The sequence below is a fragment of the Macaca thibetana genome, chromosome 4, assembly GCF_024542745.1.
Source record: "Macaca thibetana thibetana isolate TM-01 chromosome 4, ASM2454274v1, whole genome shotgun sequence".
NCBI classification, from domain to species: domain Eukaryota; kingdom Metazoa; phylum Chordata; class Mammalia; order Primates; family Cercopithecidae; genus Macaca; species Macaca thibetana.
In genome coordinates this window covers 71,077,767-71,100,713 of record NC_065581.1, presented here as the reverse complement: position 1 = coordinate 71,100,713, position 22,947 = coordinate 71,077,767, and the positions used below count along the sequence as shown (strand labels likewise).

Sequence of the window (22,947 nt, the reverse complement as noted above, 5' to 3'; positions counted from 1 at the left end):
TTGCATAAAACAATTTAGAAAATTAATTTTTAAATTACATTTATAATGATACAATGAACAAACCTGTTTATTTTCATTTATGGAAGTGTATTTGTAGACAACTGCAGCATGAAGCCCGTAAAATTTCAGGAATTTTTCTTGCCAACCCGTTAGCATAAAAAGGTGAGCTATCTTTATAATTCATTGCAGGTCATTTAAACAAACTGCTTAATCTGACTTCCATCATTTGTGAAATAAGCACTAGATTAAACTAGATAATTCAGGAATTTATGAAGCAAGGATAACACAGGTCAAACTAACAAATAACTTCAGATTTGTTTTGGATATCATTATCAAAAATTAATGGAGAAAGTGAAGTTACACATAACTCAAATACTTATAAATAATTAAGGATGGAAAATCTTCAGGGAACGACATGCTTCACCTTTCCAATTCCTTGAATTATTTTCTCCTATAATCCTTAAATCAATACATCCTATGCTGTTATAATAGATACTGCTAATTATTTCCTTTTCCACAATCAACAAGAAAACATGTGGGCTATTACCATATCATTTATCTAACTCTTCATATTTCTTCTTCTGTTTTTTTTTTTTTTTTTTTTTTTGAGTCTCACTTTGTCACCCAGGCTAGAGTGCAGTGGCACAAACATGGCTCACTGCAGCCTCAACCTCCTGGACTCAAGCGATTCTCCTGCCTCAGCCCACCAACTAGCTGGGACTACAGAGGCGAGTCACAAAGCCCTGCTAATGTTTGGTTTTGTTTTGTTTTGTTTTTTCTTTAGTAGAGATGAGATTTTGCCATGTTGCCCAGGCTGGTCTCAAACTCCTGAGCTCAAGCAATCTGCCCACCTCGGCCTCCCAAAGTGCTAGGATCACAGGTGTGAGCCACCATGCCCAGTCAACTCTTCATATTTCTAAATCGTTCATTCTAATCAAGGTAGCACAATAAATAGAACCTCTCCAAACTGGCTATGTAATTCCACTAATGAAATTTGTATTGTAAATTTAATTCCCAAATTTATCAACTCAAACATTGAGATGTAGCTATAAAATAATAGTTTTTGTTAACAAGTACCCTTGGTTAATCTAAAGCATCTGTACACCAAGAAGTTATTGTTCAGTCCTAAAAGAAGGCCATAGTTCACTTCAAAATATAAAACAAATATAATCACTAACATGCTAACAAATAAATTGTGTATAAATTGACTTCGACATTGTCATGTAAAGAAGATCCCATCTTTGCTTAGCTGTTGTTGAAAAATAAAAATTTTTTAATAAAAAAGGAAATCTCAAGAAATTGTGTTGTTTTGATCAAAGTCTTAAGGAATTTCATATTTGTGGCTTCTATCTCAAATTGTTTTCATATCATATAGTAACATTATAAATTACATGTATTTGATTCATTTATAAGTTCTAACATGTCATTCTCAAAAGTCAAATCAAGAAGGTAATTTACCTATTATCTGTTTTACTGATGAACATAGGAATGTTAGTCTTTAAGTTAGTTTTTGCTTTATTACTGAGGCCAGCACAGGCAAGACTATGGAATAAGTAACAATTATGATGTTTCTGTTTCTCAAGTTTCATTCGTATAGCAAACATTAACTGAGTAAATACGACATGCAAAACACCATCTGAGGCTCTATAAATCACAGTCCTCAGCATTAGAGGGTCTAGTGGTGGAGACAGACATAGTCAAGAACGATAATTCAAGACTGACAGGGTCCTGGGGTTTCATGCACTGTGTTTTTGCTCTAACTCTTGCCTATTCTTGACTTACATGTACTCCCATCCCTCCCCATTTTCCAGGGCTTAGCTTAAATATTGCTACTTCATTTTTTGATCATTTTTGTATCCCTCATAGTTTGTCCCTTGAGGTGTCAACCTAGTACAAAATAAGTGCTCAATAAATGTGTGTTTGATTAAATAAAAATTATTGGCTTTTACAAATATAGGAAATCAACTTACTTATTTGAGCCTACTTAAAACAACAGCCTGAAACTAAGTTTTAGGTCATCATTTGTTTAACACACAAGTAGTTTACATTAGATTATATTTGAAATGAATTTCATCTCCCCTCCTCCTCCTACACTGCCAGTCCCTGATCAATCCTGGATTTTCCATCTTTCCACTGACCGTCTCCATTCCCTCACTCAGTCTCTAAACACTCTTGTCTTTTGTTCTCTTGTTACTCCTAAATATCTCTCTGACGCCTTCCTTGTTTCCTTTATGCACCTGTTTCTGATCCTTAAATGTTAGCCTTTCCCATGCTGAGCCCTCTTCCCACTCTTCAGGGTTTTAACTGCCATTTCTAGCATAAAGACACCTAAATCCTTATCTCTATCCCAGATTGAGACTCAAATCCACCTGCTAGACATCTCCACCTCAATTTCTGACACAATGTCCTGGATTTATTGATCTGGATTTAGCCTCTTTCAAATAGCTTTTCTTGATTGCCCTCTCCCCATGGTGGGTTAGATGCCCCTTCTCTCCTATAATATCCTGTCTATAACTCAATCATCTTGCCTAACACAATATATGATAATCACTTGCTTCGTGTCCATCTCCTGTAAGAGACTATGAAATCCTTGAGAGCACAGAACCTGGTAAAGCATGCCTTCAATGTTTGTTAAATAAACATAAGTATAAATTAATAAATGAGTCCATTCTTGTCCCCAGTCTGGTTCTTACAGTACTCAATAAATCAGCCTCAGTTATTAGGCAGCATCTCCTGCAACGCATTAAAATAATCTTCTCTTGAGAAGGATCAAACAACCCTGAAGAGGCAAATGATCCACAGAGTAACCTTAACTCTCTGCCCTTTACGTAGAAGGAACATGAATGCCCCAAGGAGTGGAGGCATCCAGCCATCATAGAAAACCGAAGAACACAAAGGAAGAAAAGTTTTTCTTTTCACTGACATTTTAAACTGTTCCAATAAATCTAGAAAACATTTTGTAAGTGAGTGCTGACAGCATGCTTTCTACTACACAATGTCTTCCCAAGGTGCTTATAAGTAGTAAAATGCAAATCAACAAATAAATTATTTTACTGTCCAAGGGATTTGAAAAGCAGAAATGAGTTTTGTAATGTCCAGTGTATTGTCCTTTAGGCAAACAGGCCATACCAATTTTCAGAATTGATTCAGTTGTTTTAATGAAATATATAATCAAGTACAAAAGACACTGAAATATTTAAAATTAATAATAATTCAGAGAATTAACAGCCATTTATGCCATATATAACCACAAAAACACCGATACTGAGTACTTTCATTAATCTAGAACAGGGATCCGCAAACTTTTCCTGTAAAGAACAGGATAGTAAATATTTTAGGCTTTGCAGGCCATATGGTCTCTGTCCCAACTACTTAACAATGCTGTTGCAATGCAACAGAGATTGTTAGCCAGAGACAATTTGTAAACAAACAAGCACGACTATGTTCCAATAAATCTTTATTTACAAAAAACAGGTATCAGGCTACATTTGGTTTTTCTGCCAGGGTTTGCTAACCTTTAGTTTAAAAAAATGAATAAAATGTATTCCCAAACTCTTCTGTTCATTCTAGCTAACTAAACAAAATTTTACTAAACTTTACTAAAAAGGTGGAGCAAAAAAATCCAGTCCTTTTGTAGGAAGTACAAGTTTCTCTTACTAAACAATTTTCCTTCAGTTTTGAAATAATTTTATCCGCTTCAAAATGAGTATTTGTGCTAATTGTAGTTCATCAGATATAGTTTACGCTCATTCACTCTGCCAACAATTGGAAAAAGGCTAACCTGAAGGCTTAAATACTTGGGCAGCATGTTTTTCAAGCAAACACCTCCCCAGGCAAGAGAAGCATAACTCATGTCTTCTGAGCTCTTCTTTCCCCAATATGGTCACAGTTCCATGGGGAAAGCTCTCTCCTAAAAACCTGCTCCGAAGCACATGTATTCACTCTCTGTTTCTATTGGATGTAAGCCTGTCTTGATTAGATTTTCTAAACAACTTCTAAAGCAGAAGTAGAAAATAAGAGTCAGCAGGTATTCTTAGCAACCTCTGTAATTTCTCTACCTCTTGTCCCTGAGTTAGTAATTCGTTGTGAGGGTGTATGTTACAGAAACTAGACAAATGAATTTGGAAAGAGAAAACACGTTATTTTTACCACCCTTTTAAGAAGTATGCTATGACTAGAATACAAATTGAGACATGTGAATTACTAAAACCATCTATTTCAGTTACAGAATTTTTCTTCCCTAACCATGATGCCATCCAACTCTTGAGTTTCTATTTTTAACAAATTTGAAGAAATATAGCATATTCCTTGACCATTAAAAAATACATTTTAAAATGCAGGTCAGTTTCTTTCAACTCTTGCTTCTGGAGTAAAAAGCAATGCCAGAATCAAAACTAAGGTGCTGGTTGGATTATTTCTGCTTGTTCATTATGTTCTTTTATGGTCATTTCAGTTCCCTAATAGTTTGTTTTAGCACTACTCTCCAGTGTCTGGATGTACCTTTTACTTAAAGATTAAGAAAGGCACTGAATTTGTGAGATCTGCACATAATGGGAGGTTAAAAGGGAACTATGTCAGACTCAGTTTTGCATTTGTCCCCCAAGACAATAGATGTCAACTATGTCCACCTTCCATAGGTGAAGGACTACCACATAGCACTTGCAAAGGAGGTTTCCAAAAACTGGTTTTGCAACTCTTAACCCATCACCAAGGTGGAAAGGTCAAGATAAAAATAAAACTAGACGAGAATTTCAGGAGAGAGCTTTCAATGAACTAGGAGTGGCACACACTCCACCCTGGGGCATCAGGTAGAGTTGCTTGGCCCTCATTTCAAGCCCTAGGGAAAGGGGCTTCCATAGACAATGCAGACAACCGGGTATGTGTCCCTGGGAGCATCCTCAAGCTGTCAGTGAGTAGGCTCTTGACACACCTGAAAACTCTAAAGGGTATAATATTGGTGCTGACAGTGGAGCTAAGAGTGTGCTATGCTAGAAGTGGTCTGCATCTCCTGGGTGTTGAGGATCAGAGAAAGCATGAGCATTTTCCCTCAACTAGACATGCCAAAAGAGCAAGTCAGCATGGGACTGCTTTCTCTCCTGATCAAAATAGCCTTAGTAGGAATAAGGCAAGCCTTCAGAAGAGGGAAGCTGGAGGTGTATGATCTAGATGCCCAGGAGCTAAAGATGGAGTTATGAGCTGCCATTTGGAGGAGACAGATTCAAAAGCATCCAGGGTACTTTGGATGAAAGACCTCCCAGCAATCTTAAGGGTCCTCCTAGGAATACAGAAAGGAGTTTTAAAAAGAAAAAATGTTAGTTTTTCCATTGACCTCCCAGAGAGGTCTAATGCAAATGACAACAGTATTACATTGAACTACGTTAAATTGCCATTTTTGTAGGACAAATATTAGCAAGTTCACATGACCCATCCTTATACATCAGATGAGAATTTTGTTACCCTTACTTCTCTTTCCTCCACCCAATTCAATCTGGAGGAGTCAAAGGCAGCCTAGTGAGTTGGAGGCAGGCATCCGGACCAAAGAAGACCCAAGCTGGAGAAGGGAGCATTTTATTTTATTAGACTGTACATATTAATCACTGAATGTAGACCGTTTGTGTATATGAAAGTAACCAAACGTGACAGGACCTTTTGTTACCAAAGAGTAACCATAAAAATGATGGGATTTTTCCCTGCATTTTATCCAAGGAGTAGAGAAGAATTCATCCCAAAGAACAGGACAAAATGGTACAAGAATAATGTGTTTTTTTACTTCACCTGTCAAGTAATAAATGTTCAACCTCACAGTTACACATAAATAACTGGGCAGGAATACGTTAAGTAAGAATAGGAATACCATAACATAAATGAAATTATATTGCTGCTGCCTCCACCAGATAATCATATTAATTCTCTCCTTCTTAGGAACAGAAGTTGTAGACTCTTGTATACAATAGCCTACATTACATAGCTATATTATGTATAGCTATTTATGTGCTTTTTTGCCCTTGAAATCTGGATTCTGCCTCTCCCATTTCACTGGCACCAGAAGATGCTCGGTATGCCACGTTGCTTTCGTCTAACCGCCCGTCACTTTTCTCAGGCCTCACTCTCTTTGAGGCCTCTGCAGCACCTGGAAAGCCACTCTCTCTGAATCTCTTCCCCTCTGCTCTGTGCTTGAACTTGCTGGCTTTTCTCTTCCCAAAACTGGCTGTTCTTTTTCTATTGCTTTGGATGGCTTCTCTGCTTTGCTCCTAAATGTGATTTCTGATGGCTCAGTCCAAATACATCCAGCTCATACCACTCACCCAAACTGAGCTTCCATCCCTGACTTCTCTAGAACTGATCACGGGTGATTCTCCCAAAGACCCAGTTTGAAATTCTCAGGCACCTTTTGCTCCTCTTTCTCCTCTGCCCAATCGAAATCCAGTCACTAACCCTAATAATACTGCCTTTAAGTGTCTCTAGAATTCATCCATTCCTCTTTAATTTTTTCTGCTCTCATACAGCAGCCCCCTATTACCTTTGAACTTACTAACACTGAAGGTATTTGATTACAAGCTAACATTGAAGGTATTCGTATACTGTTAAACAATAATACTAACTCCCTGGTAGCCCCCTGGACTTTAGCTTCTCTCCCTCTAATCACCCCACATGCTGCCACCAACGTGATCTTCCTAAAATGCAACTTTAATCATGTCATACTATTATGTAGAAACTTTCTACTCAAGCAATAAGAAGACAACACATACTGATGATTTTTATTTGTTTGGAAGTTTATGATAAGGGTGTCACACTTTCTACACTATCATGTTTGGATGTTTTTACCTTATTCGTGCATTACTTTTATAATTAGAGGAAAATTATGAATGTATGATCCTATAACTTCTATAATTTGAGAGAGACTCATTCACACACATTTTGTTTCCTCTGTCCTCAGAAGTTCTATATTGAAATTTGCGTCATTGATTGAAATTCAAAGTAAAACACACAAAAGTTTTTAGAGCTCTCTGCTGTCTACAGAACGAAATATAAAACTTCAGCCTGTTAGCCAATAACCTCCACAGCTCGGCCCACAAACTCCCCCATCTTTCTCTTCAACTACTACTCTCTACAAGCCCTCCACTCCAGCCAGTGTCTGCTCCCGGCCCCAGAGCCCTGTCAGCCAGCTCAGAGCCCACCACTTCCCATCAAAGTCTTACAGTCCCCTCCAGCCCTATCTTGGACTTGTAAAGCTGTGAAGATCCTTAAAAATCCCTTGATCCAAACTGCTTATTTTACCACTGAGGAAATGGAGAACCGCAGCTGAAATGCCATGCACCCTTGACTAGAGCACAGTACCCAGGTCTTAGGACTCCTAATCTAATGCTCTTTGCATTTGTTACACGAAGCTTCTTTGACTGTAAGCTCCTTGAAGGCCAGGTCTGTGTCTTATCACCTTTAGATGCTGTACTGACTGGTGTTTCTTCCCACCCTCGCATACAACAGAAAAGCTTCATATTTTTAGCTTTCTTCAGATCCCTGCTAATCTGACTATGCCTAAACCTATTGCCTACATAACAGCAATCATGTAATATCCTATTTTTCCCCTCTTTTATTTTTACCATAAAATTGGGAGAGCTTAAAAATAAACAAGAAATCACAATGGAAACATCATCCTGTAAAAGTGTCAGTTGATGTACACTGACCTACTTAGAGGAATGACAGAGTCAACAGGGTTGCAAAATGAGAGAAAATGTTGGTTAACATTTACATCATCCTTTCCTTCCCTTTCCTGTTTACAGTCTAAACATCTGTGGTCTAAACTGTAGTTGCAACGTATTTCTCTTGAGGGTTCAACCCAAACTCAGCATCAGAATCAGCTGTGGTGGGTTTAATAAATAGAGAGGTCCAGTTCCTACCCCAGAGCTACTGAATCAGAATTACCAGGGCCGAGGCCCAAACACAACAAATGTATTCATTCATCCATTCCTTCAAGAGATATTCATTGCACCTGAGTGTCAAGTGTAATAGGAATACAACCCTGCACGGACCTTCTGATCTAGTGGAAAGAAGGATATTTATCAAATAACCACATACGTGAGTATATATTACAAATTATGATAAAAACTGTGAATTAACATTTACAGAGAGTTATGAAATCTGGAGATGAGATGGGAAAAACAGAGTCAGATCAGGTAAGACCCTGTGTAGGCCATGGGAAAACATCTGAATTTTGTTCTGAGGCTAGTGGAAAGTCTTTGAAGAGTTTTAAGCTGGGGAATAACATGATCCAACTAATGTTTAGATTATTTTTACTGCTGTGTAGAGAATTGGTTGCAAAGGGAAAAAAACTAACTGCAGAGAGACTAGGAGACACTGTAATATCTAGGAACAATATAATAGTGACTTGGACACAGGAGGGAGAGGTGGAAATAGAGAAGTAGGTGGATTTGAAATACATTTAAGATTGAGGCAGGCAGATTGCTTGAGCTAAGGAGTTAGAAACCAGCCTGGGCAACATAGTGAAACCCCATCTCTACAAAAAATATAAAAATTAGCCAGGCATGGTGGCACACGCCTGTACTCCCAGCTACTCAGCAGACGGAGGCAGGAAGATCACTTGAACTCAGGAGATGGAGGTTGCCGTGAGCTGAGATTGCCTAGGTGACAGAGCAAGACTCTGTCTCAGGGTTTTAAAAAAATGGAAGGAAAGAAATGTATTTAAGGACAAAAGCTGTGGGAATTGGTGAAGGCCTGAATGTGGGTGGTCAGGCAGCATGAGGTGTCAAGAACTCTAAGGTTACCAGCCTGCACAACTGAATGGATAGAGCAATTAAATAAGATAGGAAATGCTACAGAAGAGCCAGGTGTGGTGGGGAAAGATTGTTAAGAATGATACTGGACATGAAGAGCTTGGGGTGCTTTGAAACATCCAAGTACAGATGTTGAATAGGTAGATAGTTTTAAAGGTCTATAACTCAGAGGTGTAGGTCCTCTCAGAGAGGCCAATTTGAGACTCACTGGTGCATAGATGGAAACTGAAACCACGTCTGTGGAAGAATGTCCCTAGAGTGAGAAATGAAAGATATCAATAAGTAATAGAGAGTAAATGATAAAAGTGACCAAGAAGAAGAAACCAAGCAAGTAGAAAGAAATCTCAGAGCCAAATTGGAGTGAGTTGGGGAAATGGAGGCAGACAGATTAGACAACATTTTTTTTAGAAGACTGGCTAGAATGGGAATGTGAAGTCACTGAAAAGGAAGTACAGTTAAAGTATAGTATTTCTCTATATTTTTGGTTTGTTCAATGAGAAGGAATTAAACATATTAGATTTTGTAAAAAGATCGAAGACAGAAAGAGATCCAGTTTGAAGACTGAGAAGAAACAGATTGTCAACACTGTAAGTTTTCTGAGAAAGTAGAGGAAGAAAGAAGCCAAGGCAGAAATCAGGATGCTGGTCTTAGATATGAAGAATAGGACCTTTCCTGTAAAAAGAAGAGAATAAGCATGAGATGGGCACAGACAAGACATGCAAATCTGGCAGAAAAAGTGAAAGAAATTCCCATCTGATGACTGTGTTCTCTGTGAAGTGGAAAGGAAGATAATCTGCTGAGTGTGAGGAAGGAGGAATAAGAACCTCCCCAGGAGACAGTTTTTTTCCTGAATCCTGTCCCTCATTAGAAAGGATTACAAATATTATTCTGGTTCTTATCAAGGCCGGAACTAAACACCTGAAGAACTGAAGCTGGTCTATACCTGACAGTCACTCATAGTGATAGGACTTGGGAATAATGGATCTAACCAATGACCAAGACATAAACCATACAAGCCTCCAGTTAGCAGGAGAGTGGCCAGGTATCCAGTGTCACAAGCACATTCATACTCCTAAAACAGTGTTACCATCTGCAGTACAGGGGACAAACTTGTTTCCTTAATGTTAAAAAAGTACTAACTAGAAACATATCCCTTTAAAAACAAACAATAAACAAAAACCACCCATTTAACCCTCTCTGTTCCTACTCAAAGTTGAAGGAAGTATGGTTTTTAAAGACATGTAACATGACCACCTTTGTTGGGCACCTATCTCAAGCAAGGGAAAAAAAGCAGTAGCATAGCTACAGCTTCGTATTGAATAGGAAAGTTACCCTTGAGGGAAAATAACTCCATTTATTGCTCTTTCTCCCCTTCCTCACTCCACCCAGGGACTTGGTACTCATTTCAGTGCCATCTTCCCCCTCACCCAGGGCTGCCACCACTAGTCAGAGCCCAGTGAGTTATCATTTTCCAAAACTCCCTCTATGCCACTGAAAACAAAGCATCATATAGAACTATACACACATACCATACTAACATCAAATTCTTGCTTTTTATATTGTACTATAATAACATAAGATATAACCACTGGGTGCACCACGTAAAGATTATATAGGGCCTCTCTGTGCTATCTTTGCAACTTTCTGTGAATCTACCTAAAGGTAAACAGTTATTTTAAAAATTAATCTTCTTGGCTGGGCACGGTGGCTCATGCCTGTAATCCCAGCCCTTTGGAAGGCAGAGGCATGTGGATCACTTGAGGTCAGAAGTTCAAGACCAGCCTGGCCAACGTGGCAAAACCTTGTCTCTACTAAAAATACAAAAAGTTAGCCAGGCATGGTGGTGGGTGCCTGTAGTCCCAGTTACTTGGGAGGCTGAGGCAGGTGAATTGCTTGAACCTGGGAGGCGGAGGTTTCAGTGAGCCAAGATTGTGCCACTGTACTCCAGCCTGGGCGACAGAGCGAGACTGTCTCAAAAACAAACAAACAACAAAAAAAAAATCTTTGTATGCCTCATATGACCAAGGTTATAGAGGCTGTGAGGTGACAGCAGCGTAATCCTTAATAGTATATTAATGGATATTAAATAGATCAACCAAGTAACCTACATGCTGGACTCAAATCTTCAATCTAAACACATGGCTGCTGTGGTCAGAATCTGGGACACGGTGGGAACAATCCAATGTGCAAACAAGGTGATCCCTGTGGCATCCACAAGTCATATAAAAGAAGTGGGTATCTTCTCCACCAATGCATACAGCAAGCCCTGTTGACATCTAAATTAAACCTTAAAAGGAGGCCATATTAAAACAGCAGTTGCTGGCCACGCCTGTAATCCCAGCACTTTGGGAGGCCGGGGTGGGCCGATCACCTGAGGTCAAGAGTTCAAGACCAGCCTAGCCAACATGGTGAAACCCTGTTTCCACTAAAAGTACAAAAATTAGCCAGGCCCATGGTGGCACATGCCTGTAATCCCAGCTACTCAGGAGGCTAAGGCAGGAGAATCGCTTGAACCCGGGAGGCAGAAGTTACAGAAAGCTGAGATGGCACCACTGCACTCCAGTCTGGGTGACAGAGCAAGACTCTGTCTCAGAAAAAATAAATAAATAAAACAGCAATTGCTGCACATAATAAATAATTTAATTTTACAGAACTGAAAGTATCAGTAAAATAGCTTCTAGTCTTGACCCTCCCACAACACACTGTGTGAGCCTAACCAGGTCACGTCACTTATCTCAGATTCTCCCTCCATAAAGCGGGGAGATGGATCTAGGTGACCTCTAGGATCCTCTATAGCACTGAGACCCTATGATATGTGCTGATGATGCTACGTATTCAGACCCTCCATTTCACTGATGAACACAACATCCTAAAGTCTGACCCCAAAGTTTTCTAACTGATGCCAAAAACATGTACCTTCAGAGAGGGGTACAGAAGACACATTTGAAAGGAGGGGTCCTGTGGCTTCTGGAAAGAAAGAACAAAACAAAGTACTCCTCATAAAAATCTGTATATGAGGCCTAGAAATTAAAATGCACACTGCCAAAGGACTGGCACTAGCAGATCAAATGGCTCAATAAAGACACAAGAATAATACGGCACCAAAATTATGAGTGCATTTTAGACTGTATAACAAACTAGAATATTCAGTTATTGCCTAAGATCTTTTTTTAATTTTCAAAACAAGAAAGTCCAGGGCATTAATCCAAAAGTCCCGTTTTCCATTAGCTCACAGGTTCATCAAATACAGCAACGATATATATTCTCAAAATGAAAATATACAAAGATATTTCTACTAAGTTGCAAGATCATATAGCAGAATGGGACTAGAAGTCAAAGAACATCACAAAGGATAATAACAACAATCATCTAGAAGAATCTCTATCCACTCATTCTTTCATACCACAAGCACGAATGAGTTCCCATTAACAGGTCAGATATTACATTAGAATAAATATGAAAATTAATCAAATAGAATTCCTGTCTTCAAGGAGCTCACAATTTAAGAAATGAGGCAGACATTTTTTCAAGTATGTGAAGATAACAATAGGTTCTAGAGATGGATGGTGGTAGACGGTTGCACCACAATGTGAATGCCCTTGATGCTACTTAACTTTTAAATTGTTAAAATGGTAAATTTTACATGTACATCTTACCACAATTTTTTAAAAGGAAAATAACACTACACTGATTAATAAATGCTATTCTAGGGGTGTTTATCGGGGCCTTTGGAAGAATGGAGGAGAAAGTGCGGAGCTCTGCCAGCTGACGCTCTAAGAAATCAATATTCTAAAACCAACTCCTTCCTCCCTTTCTCACTGAACAAGGAAGTAAGAGCTTGAGATCCTTCCCAAAAAAAGCATTCTTCTTATAAGCAAAGACTAGCAAAAGTATTCTGGAAGCCACAACCACATTTCAGAGAGAATGCCCCTCTGTTCTGACCTGTCAAAGTTTTGCTCCTTACTTTCTGTTAAGTTGTCATCACAAGCCAGGCGGGTTAAGCAGATGCTACTGGTAGAGTGCTTTAGGGGCAAGAACTGTCCAAACGAAGATGTGCTATTTTGCAAAAGAAAAACAGCTCCAAAGAAACTTAACAGAAGCAGCAAGCTGACCCAGGCAGAGGCTGGGCAACAAGGCCAGAAAAAATAAGGAATATCCTGAAAGGTTATAAAAAGCAGTAAGGTGTTGGTAACCCTCACCTAATCTACAAAAAACAACTAACTCAAAAGAAACTAGATATAACTGTTAGAAGCAAAGAAATAACTCAATGTAGATGGCTTCTGAGTTACATAATAATTTGATACCCCGTTTCATTATACAGGGCTCCAGAAGAATGATTTCAAGCCTTAACCCTGTTGAGTTTTCGGCTTGCTATTTCTTGTTCCCTACCCCTAACAATGGCTTAAGATTAAGACAAGGGTTAAGAAATTGTAGTTGGTGACAGATAGAAAAGACTACAAGACTATCAAGTTCAGCGGTTCCCAAGCTGGCTGTGCATCTGAAGCACTAGAGAAGCTGTTGGTAAGGACATACATTGTCCCAAAAATTCTGACTTAGGTGTGTCTCAGGTGCTGGGGAGCTCTACTGAGCTGATTACCTAGAAAGGTAAAGTAAATAGAGAAAGTAGCACTGCTGGGGAATTCAAAGAATAAATCAGATGGCCTGTCCCCAGTTCCATACCTTGTTGACTGCCCAACACTGCCTCTCAATGGAAAAGATGCATTCTAAAGATGCCTAGCTGCGGGCATTTATCAGCACTTCTCGAAATGTGGTTCAAAAAACCAGTAGAATTTCCTGGAGTGCTTATTTAAAATTCAAACTCCTAGGTCCCATGCCAGAATTAGTAAATTGTGATCTGGGAGTGAGACCTGGACTATGCATCTTTAAACAAGCTCCTAGTCCATTGATTCTGTGGCACACTGATGTTTCAGAACCAGCTGCAGCCTCAGGTGGCCATTATGGTAAACTCAAATGCCTGAGCCACTCTAGAAGGAAGAAAAGACCTCCATCTGACACTGAGGAAAGAAAGCACAGGGCTGCCGTCATCAAATGACCAGGAATCTCTCAGTGACTCAGGCTCTTCTTTTGGGCTCTCGGAGGAACATGAGCACCAGTGCTTGGGTCACACAGAGACCTGGAACTCTGGGCTGTGGGCTGCACTGCTCTGGCCAGATCCCTACTGGCTCCCAGAAGCCTGGTTCTCAGACACCAACATTAGCCTTTCTTTTAAAGAACACCTAAAGTCACCTTCTAGTAACCTGGAATATAATTTTTAAATCACAGATGCAAAAACATTTGCAACCAAATGTGGTATATTCACACAATGGAATATTATTCAGCCTTTAAAAGAGAGGAAATTCTGACACATGCTACAACATGGATGAGCCATAATAACATTATGCTAAGAGAAAAAAGCCAGTCTCAAAAAGGGATTCTGTATGATTCTGCTGATACAAGACTAACCAACACCACAGAGACAGAAAGTACAGTGGCTGCCAGGGGCTGGGGGGTGTGAGGGAATGGGGAGTTATTGTTTAACAGGTATAGATTTTCAGTTTTGCAAGATGAAAAGAGTTCTGGAGATGGATGGTGGTAATGAATGTACAACAATATGAATCTACTTAATATCATTGAACTATACACTTAAAAATGGTTACGATGGTAAATTTTATGTTACGTGTATTTTATTACAGGAAAAAAAAAAAAAAAAAAAAAAAGGAGGGAAAAACCATTTGCAGGCTAGGTACAGTGGCTCATGCCTGTAATCCCAGTACTTTGGAAGGCCGAGGCGAGTGAATCACCTGAGGTCAGGAGTTTGAGCCCAGCCTGACCAACATGGTGAAACCCCGTCTCTACTAAAAATACAAAAAAAAAAAAAAGAATTAGGGAAAGGATTCCCTATTTAATAAATGGTGCTGGGAAAATTGGCTAGCTATAAGTAGAAAGCTGAAACTGGATTCTTTCCTTACTCCTTATATGAAAATTAATTCAAGACGGATTAGAGACTTAAATGTTATATCAAAAACCATAAAAATCCTAGAAGAAAACCTAGGTAATACTATTCAGGACACAGGCATGGGCAAGGACTTCATGTCTAAAACACCAAAAGCAATGGCAACAAAAGCCAAAATTGACAAATGGGGTCTAATTAAACTAAAGAGCTTCTGCACAGCAAAAGAAACTACCATCAGAGTGAACAGGCAACCCACAGAATGGGAGAAAATTTTTGCAATCTACTCATCTGACAAAGGGCTAATATCCAGAACCTACAAAGAACTCAAACAAATTTACAAGAAAAAAATAAACAATCCCATCAAAAAGTGGGCAAAGGATATGAACAGACACTTCTCAAAAGAAGACATTCATACAGCCAACAGACACATGAAAAAATGCTCATCATCACTCGCCATCAGAGAAATGCAAATCAAAGCCACAATGAGATACCATCTCACACCAGTTAGAATGGCAATCATTAAAAAATCAGGAAACAACAGGTGCTGGAGAGGATGTGGAGAAATAGGAACACTTTTACACTGTTGGTGGGACTGTAAACTAGTTCAACCATTGTGGAAAACAGTGTGGCGATTCCTCAAGGATCTAGAACTAGAAATACCATTTGACCCAGCCATCCCATTACTGGGTATATACCCAAAGGATTCTAAATCATGCTGCTGTAACGACACATGCACACATATGTTTATTGCAGCACTATCCACAATAGCAAAGACTTGGAATCAGCCCAAATGTCCACCAGTGACAGATTGGATTAAGAAAATGTGGCACATATACACCATGGAATACTATGCAGCCATAAAAAAGGATGCATTTGTGTCCTTTGTAGGGACATGGATGCAGCTGGAAACCATCATTCTGAGCAAACTATCACAAGAACAGAAAACCAAACACCGCATGTTCTCTCTCATAGGTAGGAATTGAACAATGAGATCACTTGGACACAGGAAGGGGAACATCACATACCGGGGCCTATTGTGGGGAGGGGGTGGGGGGAGGGATAGCATTAGGAGATATACCTAATGTAAATGACGAGTTAATGGGTGCAGCACACCAGCATGACACATGTATATATATGTAACCTGCACGTTGTGCACATGTACCCTAGAACTTAAAGTATACTAATAATTTAAAAAAATATACAAAAATTAGCTGAACATGGTGGCGCACACCTGTAATCTCAGCTACTCAGGAGGCTGAGGCAGGAATTTCGCTTGAACCCGGGAGGTGGAGGTTGCAATGAGCTGAGACTGCACACTGCACTCCAGACTGGTCAACAGTGAGACTCTTTCTCAAAAAAAAAAAAAAAAAAAAAAAAAAACCATTTGCAATTATTTGAGAAAGCTGTCAACACCAATCAAGAGGTAACATACCTAAAGATAAGGTAAGGTTCCTAGAGAAGTATATTGCAAAAAAATGAAATACAAGGAATGTCTAACTTTTAAAACACATTATCTTCTTAAGGTTTATTTTCAAGTCAATTATCAAATCAGAATATACTCCCACACTCAACTTATAATGTACCTGAAGTATAACAGCCCTATAAAACACACTTCTATGAAAAGATGTTATAGCTAAAATATACCTCTGCCCTCTGAGGGGAGGGCTTGGTGCTCTACACAAAGAAATGATGAAGAGCTGGGCAATCAAAGTATGGCAGAGGTAGAAAACTTGGTCATATTCTCAAGAGAAGAAGTACAATCCCCAAAGTAGCAAAGAACTATTCACACTAGAATATGTATGTCAATTGAGCATACATATAAGTAGAACAAAAAAAGTCAGGGTTCTTACTAAACTTTACTAATTTTAAGAGGTCTTAAAAATTATAATCATCAAGAGTTTCTTTGCAATTAATTAAACTAGCATTGTAAAAAAAAAAAAAAGTCTATGTATATATTGAGAACTTATTACGTCCCACCATCATATGCTGAGCAATGAAAGAGATAAAATATAAGATGGAAAAGCAAGGTGGCAGTGTAGAGAGGGCCTTGGACTTAGTGTCAAAAGGCCTGGGTTCTAATCCTAGTTTGGGAAGTTGTGGGACATCGGGCAAATCACTTAACTAATCCCCCAAAACATCTGTTTCCTTTCTTGGCCAGGCACAGTGGCTCATGCCTGTAATCCCAGCACTTTGGGAGGCCGAGTAGGGTGGATCACTTGAGGTCTGGAGTTTGAGACCACCCTGGCCAACATGATGAAACCGTCTCTACTAAAAATACAAAAATTAGCTGGGTGTGGTGGTGCACGCCTGTAATCCCAGCTACTCAGGAGGCTGAGGCAGAAGAATCGCTTGAACCTGGGAGGTGGAGGTTGCAGTGAGCCGAGATCACACCATGGCCTGGGCAGAAGAGTGATACTCTGTCTCAAAAAAATAGAAAAGAAAAAGAAGAAAACTAGAAATCCTACTAGACCAAAATGATTATTCACCATTACTATCATAAAAAATTTTGAAGGTGAAAAGCAATACAATACTTGAAGGGCAAACAATTTAGACTAATCTAGAAAGGTTAACACGGTATCATAAAGGACTTATTCACTCTTATTCCACAAACAAACATATTATTAATACAAGTGGAGAAATGCCAAGGAGCCCTCAAGTATGTTTTACTTAAAGTATCCTTTTCCTGACCTACGACAAAGGGTAACAGAAGAACAGCACTTTCTAACCACCTGTATAGTCATTACAAATCAAAGCTCTGATAACTCCAGTAATTCTTAAAGAAATTGTCCATCAGTGGGAGCACTCATATCATTCCATATTTTTTCTACAGACAAAATTGAATTTCAAAACACTCTCCCAAAGGCTGTGTATGATGGCTCACACCTGTAATCCCAGCATTTTGTGAGGCCAAGGCAGAAGGATTGCTTGAGTCCAGGAGCTCAAGATCAGCCTGGGCAACATAACAAGACCCTGTCTCTATGAAAAAGACTTTTTTTTTTAATTAGCCAGGCGTAGTGGTGCATACCTGCAGTCCCTGCTACTCAGGAGGCTAAGGCAGGAGGATCACTTGAGCCCAAGAATTCGAGGCTGCAGTAAGCTATGACTGTGCCATTTTACTCTAGCCTGGGTGATAGAGGGCAACCCTGTCTCTTAAAAATTAAAAAATTAAAAAACACTTTCTTGAAAATAAGTATTTTCCTCTCCCTGAGTTTTATACTGAGAATGGTGACTGCCTCCGAAAAATAAAAATATAGTCTCTAATGGTGGGCTATTTAAATAATAAATACATTTCCTCCACGTTATAATTCACTACTAAAAGAAAAGGGGTTTAATAATAAGCAATATACAGTCCTTTAAGGCTGCGCACTAGTCAAAGAAAAACAAAAGCCAGAGACCAAGGCCTCAGTTGCTTCTCATAACATTTCCTTGGTTATACTGACCCCTGGTGGTCCTAAAAGGGCTCTTTTTTTAAGGGGCTTATTTTTTCTTAGTTGAATGACTCAAATTAACATACCTCTAATGATCAGTACCTGACCAATATACTTGTCTTCAAAAAGATAAAGATGCTTTATAGAATATAGAAAAGGGAAAATTATATTTGGTTCAAGACAAATTATTGTAACATAGTTTTCACACATTCGTTTTAAGCAAATACTGCTTTCTACTTAGATGCAAAAGCACTGAACTTGGTCCCAGGAATAGAAAGGTGAGCAAGACCAGAAGGCCACCAGCTTTACAAAGGCTACTGTCTATCATGGACCACTAATTAAAAGTGACATGAATGAACTAAGGGAAGCACACAGCGCTATGGGAATGTCTGGAACAGTCAGGCCACTTTAGAGAATGCCTGCAGGTTAAAAGCAAGTAGCAAGAATAAGGAAGAAAAAACATTCCCAGCAGAGAGAACAGCATGATGAAAGGCTCTAGAATGAGACAGATGGGTGAATTTAAGAAACGTAAGGGACATAAGATGCCTAAAGCATACAGTTCAAAAGGAAGGGCGGCACTTTACAAGGCTGAAAAGGTGGGCAAGGGCCAGATCTTGCAAATGCTTTTCATTTTTTAAGCACTTAAATTTCCTTAAGAACATTTCTTTCTATAAAAGCAATATGACAAGCCAAGACCACAAACCACAACATGATAAATCCTACAAATCTTTCAAAGTATAATCTCACATCTTTTGCAAAGTCTTCCTCTATTTTTCTATCCCCCTCTCATCGGGTACTTATTCTGTCCACCATTCAATGAACAAATTAATTCCTCTGCACCTGTTATCCAGCTAAAACTGCTCTTGCTGGTCATTGTGCAGAGGTGGCATCTGAATGGACCAACAATGGACACCTTGACCCAAGGGCAGCCCACCCACAGGCTGCCAGCCACCTGTGCAGAGGCTCCGTTAAAAGACTGGGCGGAGGAGGGTCCAAGATGGCCGAATAGGAACAGCTCCAGTCTACAGCTCCCAGTGTGAGCGATGCAGAAGATGGGTGATTTCTGCATTTCCAACTGAGGTACCGGGTTCATCTCACCGGGGGCTTGTCCAACAGTGAGTGCAGCCCACGGAGCAGGGCAGGACACTGCCTCACCCGGGAAGTGCAAGGGGTCGAGGAATTCCATTTCCTAGCAAAGGGAAGCCGTGACAGATGGTAACTGGAGAATTGGGACACTCCCACCCTAACACTGCACTTTTCCAACGGTCTTAGCAAATGGCACACCAGGAGATTATATCCTGTGCCTGGCTCTGAGGGTCCCACGCCAACGGAGCCTCACTCAATGCTAGCACAGCAGTCTGAGATCAAACTGGAACATTGTGGTGAGGCTGGGGGAGGGGAGTCCGCCATTGCTGAGGCTTGAGTAGGTAAACAAAGCGGCTGGGAAGCTCAAACTGGGTGGAGCCCACCACAGCTCAAGGAGGCCTGTCTGCCTCTGTAGACTCCACCTCTGGGGGCAGGGCATAGCTGAACAAAAGGCAGCAGAAACATCTGCAGCTTTGAAGAGAGTAGTGGTTCTCCCAGAGCACAGTTTGAGACCTGAGAATGAACAGACGGCCTCCTCAAGTGGATCCCTGACCCCAGGTAGCCTAACTAGGAGACACCTCCCAATAGGGGCCAACTAATGCCTCATACAGCCAGGTGCCCCTCTGAGACAAAGCTTCCAGAGGAACGATAAGGCAGCACCACTTTCCATTCTGCAATATTTGCTGTTCTGCAGCCTCCGCTAGTGATACCCAGGCAAACAGAGTCTGGAGTGGAACTCCAGCAGACTCCAACAGACCTGCAGCTAAGGGTCCTGACTGTTAGAAGGAAAACTAACAAACAGAAAGGACATCAACACCAAAACTTCATCTCTACGTCACCATCATCAAAGACCAAAGGTAGAAAAAACCACAAAGATGGGGAGAAATCAGAGCAGAAAAGCTGAAAATTCAAAAAATCAGAGGGCCTCTTCTCCTCCAAAGGAATGCAGCTCCTCGCCAGCAACGGAACAAAGCTAGGCGGAGAATGACTTTGATGAGTTGAGAGAGGTAGGCTTCAGACGATCGGTAATAACAAACATCTCTGAGCTAAAGGAGGATGTTCGAACCCATCGAAAGAAGCTAAAAACCTTGAAAAAAGACTAGATGAATGGCTAACTAGAATAAACAGTGTAGAAAAGTCCTTAAATGACCTGATGGAGCTGAAAACCATGGCATGAGAACTACGTGATGCATGCACATGCTTCAGTAGCTGATTTGATCAAGTGGAAGAAAAGGTATCAGTGATTGAAGATCAAATGAATGAAATGAAGTGAGAAGAGAAGTGTAGAGAAAAAAGAGTAAAAAGAAATGAACAAAGCCTCCAAGAAATATGGGACTATGGGAAAAGACCAAATCTACATCTCCTTGGTATACCTGAAAGCGACAGGGAGAAAGGAACAAAGTTGGAAAACACTCTTCAGGATATTATCCAGGAGAACTTCACCAACCTAGCAAGGCAGGCCAACATTCAAATTCAGGAAATACAGAGAACACCACAAAGATACTCCTCGAGAAGAGCAACTCCAAGACACATAATTGTCAGATTCACCAAAGTTGAAATAAAGGAAAAAATATTAAGGGTAGCCAGAGAGAAAGGTCGGGTTACCCACAAAGGGAAGCCCATCAGACTAACAGTGGATCTCCTGGGAGAAACTCTACAAGCCAGAAGAGAGTGGGGGCCAATATTCAACATTCTTAAAGAAAAGAATTTTCAACCCAGAATTGCATATCCAGCCAAATTAAGCTTCATAACTGAAGGAGAAATAAAATCTTTTACAGAAAACAAATGCAGACAGATTTTGTCACCACCAAGACCTCCTGAAGGAAGCACTAAATATGGAAAGGAACAACTGATAAAAGCCACTGCAAAAACATGCCAAATTGTAAAGACCATCAATGCTAGGAAGAAACTGCATCAATGAATGAGCAAAATAACCAGCTAGCATCATAATGACATCATAATGATCAAATTCACACATAACAATATTAACCTTAAATGTAAATAGGCTAAAAGCTCCAATTAAAAGACACAGATTGGCAAATTGGATAAAGAGTCAAGACCAATCAGTTTGCTGTATTCAGGAGACCCATCTCACATGCAGAGACACACATAGGCTCAAAAGGGATAGAGGAAGATCTACCAAGCAAATGGAAAACAAAAAATTCAGGGGTTGCAATCCTAGACTCTGAAAAAACAGACTTTAAACCAACAAAGATCAAAAGAGACCAAGAAGGCCATTACATAAAGGTAAAGGGATCAATTCAACAAGAAGAGCTAACTATCCTGAATATACATGCACCCAATACAGGAGCACCCAGATTCACAAAGCAAGTCCTTGGAGACCTACAAAGAGACTTAGACTCCCACACAATAATAATGGGAGACTTTAACACCCCACTGTCAACATTAGAAAGATCAATGAATCAGAAAGCTAACAAAGATAGCCAGGAATTGAACTCAGCTCTTCACCAAGTAGACCTAACAGATATCTACAGAACTCTCCACCCCAAATCAACAGAATATACATTCTTCTCAGCACCACATCACACCTATTCCAAGATTGACCACATAGTTGGAAGTAAAGCACTCCTCAGCAAATGTAAAAGAACAGAAATTATAACAGTCTCTCAGACCACAGTGCAATCAAACTGGAACTCAGGATTAAGAAACTCACTCAAAACCGCTCAACTACATGGAAACTGAACAACCTGCTCCCGAATGACTACTGGGTACATAACAAAATAAAGGGAGAAATAAAGATGTTCTTTGAAACCAATGAGAACAAAGATACAACATACCAGAATCTCTGGGACACATTCAAAGCAATGTGTAGAGGGAAATTCATAGCACTAAATGCCCACAAAGAAAGCAGGAAAGATCTAAAATTGACACCCTAACATCACAATTAAAAGAACTAGAGAAGCAAGAGCAAACACATTCAAAAGTTAACAGAAGGCAATAAATAACTAAGATCAGAGAAGAATTGAAGGAAATAGAGACACAAAAAAGCCCTTCAAAAAACTAATGAATCCAGGAGCTGGTTTTTTGAAAAGATCAACAAAATTGGCAGACTGCTAGCAAGACTAATAAAGAAGAAAAGAGAGAAGAATCAAATAGACACAATAAAAAATGATAAAGGGGATATCACCACCAATCCCACAGAAATACAAAGTACCATCAGATAATACTATAAACACCTCTATGCGAATAAACTAGAAAATCGAGAAGAAATGGATAAATTCCTGGACACATCCACCCTCCCAAGACTAAGAAGAAGTTGAATTCCTGAATAGACCAATAACAGGTTCTGAAATTGAGGCAATAATTAATAGCCTACCAACCAAAAAAAGTACAGGACCAGATGCATTCACAGTCGAATTCTACCACAGGTACAAAGAGGAATTGGTGCCATTTCTTCTGAAACTATTCCAATCAATAGAAAAAGAGGGAATTCTCCCTAACTCATTTTATGAGGCCAACATCATTCTGATACCAAAGCCTGGCAGAGACAATAAAAAAAGAGAATTTTAGACCAATATCCCTGATGAACATCGATGCAAAAATCCTCAATAAAATACTGGCATACCAAATCCAGCAACAATCAAAAAGCTTATCCACCATGATCAAGTGGGCTTCATCCCTCAGATGCAAGGCTGGTTCAACATATGCACATCAATAAATGTAATCC

At 39.7% G+C, this 22,947-nt stretch overlaps 1 protein-coding gene across 1 annotated transcript in view; it reads right to left on the bottom strand.

Moving 5' to 3' along the window:
- Positions 1 to 22,947, bottom strand: part of CD109 (CD109 molecule) — a 143,046-nt gene that overhangs the window by 78,523 nt on the left and 41,576 nt on the right. The window lies entirely within an intron of this gene.